Source organism: Salvia miltiorrhiza, chromosome 6, assembly GCF_028751815.1.
Source record: "Salvia miltiorrhiza cultivar Shanhuang (shh) chromosome 6, IMPLAD_Smil_shh, whole genome shotgun sequence".
Lineage (NCBI taxonomy): Eukaryota > Viridiplantae > Streptophyta > Magnoliopsida > Lamiales > Lamiaceae > Salvia > Salvia miltiorrhiza.
Window position 1 is genome coordinate 15,054,598 of NC_080392.1, and position 9,006 is coordinate 15,063,603.

Genomic DNA, 9,006 nt, shown 5'->3' on the forward strand with positions numbered 1-9,006 from the left:
TTCAACCAAATACCACAGTAACAAGTAAGATTATGCCAAGTAAATATATAATTTGAGTATTTTCAGCTGCATATTTGTCAACTTAAGTTGTTTTGTGCACATTTAGCCTTCCTTGCCACCTGAGCATTCAACTAGAGACTTAATTTAGTTTAGAATCTTAAATACCTTTCAATTTTGTTGTGTTTTATTATGTTGTCAAGCTACTAATATTGTACTTGGGAGGTTTGCAAAAGTAATTATCAAATATACTCAATTTTATTTTTGCTATACCCTAGTCATTCAATTCTTTTAATGTGTCTGTCTGTGAAAAGTTGAAATAAGCATATAATGATCGATGAAAGGAACAATTGTTGGTACAATGATTCTTCAAATAATTGAATTTAGTAGTTTAAATTGTACGATATAGATTCTTTTTTATTGTTTCATGTCTTGGTACATTATAGGGCTGTAAACGAGCCAAGCTACTTGTGAGCTATTCGACGTTCGATTCGATTAAAGTTCGATCGGTAATTTAATGAGCAACTAGTTTAGCTAAATGATTCGATAAAAGCTCGATCGTTAAATGATTTATCTTAAAAACATAAGATTATTAATTGAATGTCGTAACTATAATTAGTAATATTTGGATTAAGTATCTAATTAACATCATTTATTTATAAGAAAATAGTAAATGTATTACATTGTTGTGAATAAAATATCTTATTGTATATTTGAAAAATAACTTATGTATTAGTAAAATAACTAAAATTTTAAATTTAAATAACTCGATTAGGCTTGGTATTATATTCGACTCGATTAAAGCTTGATCGATAATTAAGCAAACAGCTCGTTTAGCTAAACAAGCCAAGTTTTAGCAAAACACTATTCGGCTCGATTACATCCCTAGGTACATACGATATTTTCCCAACGTGTGTGCCAATATTGTTTTAAAAATGTAATAGATATAGGGTGTGGTTGTTTTTTATCCCTCTAAATGGATTAATAATATAATGATGTATAAACTTATTACTTAAAGTGGGGACCACATTTGTTATATCTTATTTGGTTGAAGGATAATATATTTATCCACTTCTTATAAGGTGGTATAAACTTGTATGAACTTTGTTAGGTATAAAATTATCCATTTTTTAAGGGATAAGGGGCTGCCCGAAAAATTATACAATCTGCCCGAATTTTTTTATACATCAAGATAAACGAAGTATAAGGTGATAAATGTAGCTTATCCATCCCTTATACCTCAAAGCAAACCCACCCATAGAGGGTAGATGATTTAGAAATGAGTATATTTGATAGATAACTTAGAAAGTTTTATATATTACCACTATTGTACTTTATTATCTGATACTACGAAATTGGCAGTTTTCCATCCGCGTCTTGTTCCTACAAATGATCTCAGATTTTGAACTATTTGATGTATATATGAGCTATGGAGACTGAGACTAGGTGTATTAGTGAAATGAATTGCGACATTTTTGGTCTCATTTAATTAATTCCTTCTTACATTATGAGATGCCATATTTCTATCATCTCTCGTAGGTACATTTAATGATAATTGATCCGTTGATATATGTTGTAGCCCCGCCCATGCATGTTACGTAGGGTCACCCTCTACACTCGCATTGTGTAGGGGCCGTTGCTTCAATTATCGCATCACATCTCTATATATCATACTTTTTTCTTTTTTCTTTCCAAATACGGTCCACTAAAGTTTGATTTATACAACTCTATTCAAGGTTTTTATTACTCCTTCCATTCCATGAAGCTCACCAAGTTCTTTTCGGCACGAATTTTAAAAATTTGATATTTTATGTGTTAAGTGTGGTAGGTGTAAAAATAAAAAAGTAAATAAATGATACTCCCTCAATCCCAATATTGTTGGCCACATTTCCTTTTTGGTTTGTCCCACTATTGTTGGCCACTTTTTAAAAATGACAAAGTTTATTTTAATAAAGTCAACAATTACTCACTAATTAAGTCAACAATTGTTGGCCACTCTCTAAAAATGTCAAAATTACTCACTAATTTTGGTGGATCACACTCAATTAAAACATAACATTCAATTTCTTAATCTCCGTGCTGAAAAGAATGTGGCCAACAATAGCGGGAGAGAGGGAGTAATTTTTTTCCCATATAAGGAAACTGGTCAAATTTCGTGGGACAAATCAAAAAAGAAACTTAATCATGCTTCGTGGGACGGAGGAAGTATATGAAGATCTTTACTATATAAATATTTTTGAAGGGATCTATATTATTTTTCTTAATAATTGATTCTCCTATCTTTTTTTATTTTTGGATGAGATTTTAGATTAGGAGGACGTTTGTTTTTCAAAATTAATACTCCCTCCGTCCACGAAAAAACTTCTTAAGAGAGAGTGGTATAAGTTTTAAGAAAAAAGTTGTAAAGTGTGAGAAAAGGTTATTGAGTGTATTGAGAGTGATGAAAAGATGTTATAATTAGTATTGAGAGTTGTGAAAAGTGAAAATTAAGTGGTGGCGTATAGTCTAAAAATAGTTAGGAAGTTCTTTTATGTACGTCCAAAAAAAAAAATAGAAAGTTCTTTTATGGACGGAGGGAGTAATATATATATAACTAAGTATTTTATTTTATTTTATTTTTGTTATTAAAATTATTTAAATCCTAGTTTTTAAATAAAATAAAGATCAAATATTAAAATTAATAGAAACTTCAATTCATAAAATTTTAACCCATCTTAATAAATAATGAGTTAATTTTATTTTATTTTTTCATAAAAACCTTTCAAGGAAAAAAGGGCATTACATATCTTAATAGTGTTTGGTCATGAATTTATCACAAATCGCATCCCAATTTGTTAAAGAGTTAGGTTGCAATAACATAAACTAAGACTTAGCTCAAGCTTTTAAGGTGAAGAAAAAAACTTCATCTTCAGTTCATCTTCCGTCAAGCCTTTCAAGGGAAATGACTGGAGCACTATGCAAAACTCCCTTATGAAATTTAAAGAATCTTCATTCAAAAAGATGACATCAGCTTAAATTGGATGCTCTTCAACTAGGGATGGCAACAGGCCGGATCTGGACCGGGTCTGGCCAATACCAGATCCAGATCCTTTTTCATATACCAGATCCAGATCCGGATCCAGATCCACGGATCTGAAAATTTTGGATCCAGATCCAGATCCGTCAGATCCACGGATCCGCGGGTCCAGATCCATGGATCTAGTGTTTTCAAATTAAATTCAAAAATAAATTCACAAAATTGTTGTGAACTCATACAATTACAGATTGGACAATGAAAATACGTTTGATACATTTGAAAAAATCTCGAAGAAAACTGACATCCACTTAAACAGAGGCAACTTGTGTAATTGACAAGCGTATTTAACCTTTCATAAAATGGTCTCTACAAATCCCAAATCTTAACCTACAAACATAATAAACAAACGTAATAAACATTGCAGATGTTTAAACATTTAAACATTTAACCTACAAACATTTAAATATTGCAGATGTTTAAACATTTAAACAAACGTATTTTAAATATTTAACCTTTCATAAAACAATAAAATGGTCTCTAAAAATCCCAAATCTCGCCATTTGTGTTGTTACAGAAACCCAAAAAATAAAATGCAGAGAAATCAGAGAATCCTATGGTACAAAAACATTGCAGATGAATCCTAAAAGCCGGAAGAAAATAGAAAAACATATATTTAACCTTTGATTCAGATAATCCTGTGGTAGACATTGACATGGCTGAACGACGGCGGCGGTGAGTCTGCCGGCGACCGGACGGTGGTGTAGGGATGGTAGCCAAGTCGTAGGCGACCGGAGATGGAGATGGGCAGTACGCAGAGTCGCACGAACTGGAGAGGGAGACCGTGTGTTGCAGCTGCTACTGTCACTGCCTTCGTCGGCGGTGGGCGGGCGACTGGAGAGGGAGACCGGAGTGAGGCGGCGGGCTGGAGAGGGAGACCGGAGATGGGCAGCGCAGAGTCGCACGAACTGGAGAGGGACCGCGTGCTGCAGCTGCTGCTGTCCCCGCCTTCGCTGGTGGCGGGCGGGTGACTGGGGAGGGAGATCGAAGTGAGGCGGCGGGCGGCGGGCTGGAAAGGCCGAGAGGAAGATGGTAGTGGTTGAGGAGTGAGGAGGCGGCGGGAGAGGAGGAACCGAGAGATGTTAGGGGAATTTAGAATTGGAAATTGGAAACTAGGGTTTAAAAGTTAATCTAATTTTTCTATTATTTTTAATTTTTATAATAAATATAAAATTAAATAATATATTTTAAATACAATCGGGTCCACGGGTTGAATCTGGGTCGGATCCGGATCTCAAATTTCCAGATCCGTTTTAGAAAATGAGATCCAGATCCGTGGATCCAAAAAATTGAGATCCAGATCCGTAAAATCGGATCTGGATCCACGGATCTGGACCAGGTCCAGGATCCACTGCCATCCCTATCTTCAATTCATACTCACGTGCTGTCGAGCTCAGAACAGTTGCAGAATCTATTGTCCCGGTCATGGGATGGAAGAAGTCCCCAATTGCCATCTGATTCATTGCCATAACTCTCTTTTGAAGCGATTCTGCTTCTCCAAGTAGCAATCTAACTTGAAAAACTCCAATTTTACTCCCCCAACGTTTCGTGGTGGTAAAAACGCCCTCAAGTCTTAAATAATGAGTTCCCTAAAAAAAGGAGTCTTAAATAGTGAGTTAATTTATAATATTAATTTTATCCATGTAAATTAATTTTTTTAAAAATAAACGCTCGTTATAAATTTTGGATTAGTTTGTCATTAAAATTGATCTGAAACGGTATATACGATTATAATGGAGAACATATACCCGATATACGTATGCAAATCAAGTACTCTGTAATGCCCCGACTTTTTATTAAGGATTATAGACTTTTAATTATTGATTTAAGGATTTCTTATGGTAATTAGGGTTCAGCATCCATTAATAAAATACGGACTTATGTGAATTTGATGATTTACATACGTGATGATTTATTTTTATTTTTATTTCAACGGATGATGCACTCAAAATATTTTTTTGAGTCCATTAAGAGAATGATGGAGCTCAAAGATTTATTTTGAGTTTTCAAATCGAAAAAAAAATTTATGTATTCATTTATTTTTACCGAGAAATTTAGGAATGATGAGTTATAAAAATTTTCCATCAATATTTTTCTCAAATTATTTTCCTATGATGTATTTATAAATTGAGAGAGTGCACTAATGTTAGTGCTATTTATTTTAATTTTGATCACAAGAGTTTTATGCTCTAGCATTTTATTAATTGATGATTAGTCTTCCATATTTTTTTTTACACATGGGTTATTCCTACACCACATTTTTATATTTACTTAATGTAACACCCCATTATCCTCCACTAATATTTTCTGTTCCCTACCACTAATCTTTTTCCCTACCACCACTAATATTTTCTTTTCCCTACCACTAACTTATTTTTATCTAATAGACATGAGTGGAAGTGTGATGAGTGAAGATAGGATTAGTGTGCTAAGGTGGTAGGGAACCAAGCTTTAATCATGAATAATGCTTTGTCCTTAATCATTCTTCCATTGCAAGACAACGCTCATCACTTCACTCCCTCACACTTCAACTCTCGGTCACCTCCAAAAATCCCTCTCTTCCAATTTTGCTCCAAAAGATCGCCATAGATTAATCACCAAAGCTTCCAAGTTCACTTCAAGATCAAATCCTCCACCAAATCAACATAAACACCTTTCAATTCTTGAAGATTTCAAGAGGACCGTGGGGTTTGGTTTGAAGAGTGAGAAAGGAAAACTTTGATCTTTGTTTAATCTTGGGTAAGTGATTCTTATTTTCATAGATCTAGATTGTATGATGTTATATGTGAGTATATAATCTTGAGCATTTAAAGAATTTGAGATGAGATTTTGGTGAATTTCGTAGGCCTACTGACCTACTGTGATCGACGGTTTGTCGATGTCTAATAACTTTGAAAATTTTATAGCAAGTCCCTACATGAGTCTTGAGTACCCTGGTAAGTGAAAAATCCAAACTGCACATTACTACCGAGAATTTCAGAGAACAGGGGAAAGAGTCATTCATTTCAGTAGCTTCCTTTGTGATATAGCTTTCCAAAGTTTTATAGTATTAACTTTATTGTGTTATATAGATATCCACCAAAGTTGAGTCCAGTTTGACAACGTTTACTATTTTTCAAAAATCCAAGTTTTCGATTGCTCAAAACTGCCGAATATGGTAGATCGTGGTAAAAACGTCATATCTCTCAAACCACTTGGAGTTTTCAACTCTACTTTTTTTTATAAGAAACTAGACTTGAAGATCTTTCTTTCGGTATGAGTATCGAGTCCAGGAGATGTCGGGGTCAGAACAGATTAAATTTTGAAGTTGAATCAGTGTAAAAACAGAGCATGTTTTAATGATGTTTGATTGTGATTCTTATGTGCTTTATGTGATTGTGGCCTATGTGTTTGAATGAGATTAGACGAGCCTTATATGAGAGATAAATCCAGACTTAGAACCATGATTTTCTTGAAACCTATCCTTGAACTTAAGGATTTGAGATGAGTGGAGAGTTTATATAGAGTTGAGTAAGGAGATAGAATATGAGATAGAGTATGAGTTAAGGTTTTATGAGTATGGATTTTAAAAGGATTAGAAAGGATTTTGAATTTTCAAAGAGTTTAGTTTGCGCGTTTGTATGAGGTCTCTCATATGAGATGAGTTAGGTGTTGGATGTGAACATATATGACTATGTGATGAATAATTGAGCTCATATATGCGATATGAGATGAGACGAACCATCCCCTAAGATTTTATGGGAGGACCGAAAATGATGATAAAAAGGGGAAGCCGATTGTTGATTTTTTCTTAAGACGTATGATCATGTAATTGTATTCTTGTGTACTATGTGAGCTCAAATTGAAATTTTGAGAACTTTTTTTACAAAGAAACCTCGAGTTTAGTTTTTTTTTTTTTTCAAGAATGCTATTATTGAGATTAATTGTTTATGTGATTTATTTTTCAAGGATTGGGTTGAGAATGTTTTATATTAAACTCTTAGCTTTCTAAATGATATTAAGTTTAAGGATATTGAATTCTATTATTTCGTTTGTTATGTGGTTAGTCGATGTTATGTTGGTTTTTGATTGTTTTAATCGAAACGACTTATGGATGCTAGAACCCTAAAATACTAAAAGATACCCTAGACACGTAGAATTAGACTTTGTCTTGTGACAATTTTCTTCACGAACTTACCGACTCTTCATCAATAAGGGTCCGGGCGACAGGAAATGAAGCTGAAGAAGAAGCGACTCCACGCTAGCTTAAGAACGTTTGAGGTGGGCATTACTTTTACTATACGTATATAGAGATCCCCTGCGTGTCGTAGGCCTCTTATACGAATATATGCATGAGATGATTTTAACTGTTAATTTCAGTTTATTATTATGCCCAAATGATAAATGACTCTTATGAAATGAAAATGAAGATGTTTATGAAATGAAAAGTTTATGAAATGATTGACTGCCAAAAATGTTTATGTTTTTATATGTATCCTATCTGTGTTGGTTCGCCAACTTTAAAGGAAATCCAATTGGGATCCTATGCTAGACAAAGGTCGCTAGCTAGGGTTAACGTGTACACTTATGGAGACCGCGAGTCGCTTGCGACCGGTCTTGGCGTCCGTGGTAAGGAGGCCTCCTTCCCGGCGCGTGACAGAAAGGAACAGATATGGAACATATGAAGGAAAATGATCGGCCGATTGACTTTATGAAAATGAACGAAATGTTTTAAGTAAGCGCAGGCCATTCAAGAAAACCCCTGTGTGTTACTGTTATGGCAGTTCAATTTATATATGTATGCATGTTGTATTTTCGGCTATGCCCACTGAGTATTTTTATACTCAGCCCTGCATGTATTTCTAAATGTGCAGGTTGAGCAGCTGATGGAATGGAATGGCGTTGAGCGGGTGTTCCTTTGACATTTCAAGAAATGTAACCTTGAGTATACATCTTCATATGTATATCTCACACGTTTTCCGCTGCAAAACACTTTGATTAAGATAGCTCTATGTTATGAAGATGTGACACGTGTTATTGGGTAACCCACCTTAATCAGTTCTCCTTTATGTGTATGTTTTATAAGTATCCAAATAATCATATATGATCATAGCATTTTATTTATGAGTGACATTTTCATATACTTTAATGTTAAGTAATTGTCCATTTCCATTTCTTTTTGTTCACCCCAAGTCATAACCCCGGTTAACCCGTCATTGGGATAGTGGGTTGTGACAGAGTGGTATCAGAGCAGTTCGTTTGCTCTGGCCCTAGAAACCTTATTCTAAAAAGCCAAGTCTAGTTTGATTCACTAGACATACGTGGGTTAATACGACACCGCTCAACACTCCATTGCATCGTGCTCAATCAAGGAAAAAGGTAACTGCAGTTACAATGTTTTAAAGATGTTATTGTTCAAAACTGTTTCATGAAGATGTTTATGTAAAGAGCATGCTATGATGAAATGTTGAATGTTTTGCCTTTCATTGAAATGTTGAATGTTTTGCCTTTCATGGCATATCATTGCAGTTATGATGATATAATAAGAAGGATGATAGAGAATTGACACATGCTTTCCCCAGAAAACATAGATTGCTATAAGTTGCATGATCACGATTCTAAAAGAACATAGACTGCTGGATTAGTAGGATATCTGTACAATCTAGATTTTTGAAGTGATGATTTAGAAGAATGATAGAGAACTTAGAGCATTTCAGCTTCCACAAGAAAACAATGGTTCTTTGAATTACAAAGATGAATGAAAAGATATGTACGCGTTGAAGGAAAAGCACGGAATGATGATACAAGATGAATTCAAGGCAAACGTTGCATCAAGGGTTTAAGCATAAGTCTCTACGTTCGAATGTTTACACACGATGGAACAGCGAATCGACTTATGTTACACGATAGATTATAAAAAGGGCGTGATTTGATTGTCTGCGGGTTATATATATTTG

The 9,006-nt window shown here is 34.4% G+C and overlaps 1 long non-coding RNA gene across 1 annotated transcript; it reads left to right on the forward strand.

Annotated features, from left to right (window-relative positions):
• The first annotated feature begins 5,554 nt into the window (after positions 1-5,554).
• Positions 5,555-8,221, forward strand: LOC130990112 (uncharacterized). The gene is made up of 3 exons (XR_009090832.1): positions 5,555-5,809; positions 7,266-7,330; positions 7,924-8,221. It is a non-coding gene; the product is annotated as an uncharacterized LOC130990112 (long non-coding RNA).
• The last annotated feature ends 785 nt before the right edge of the window (positions 8,222-9,006 follow it).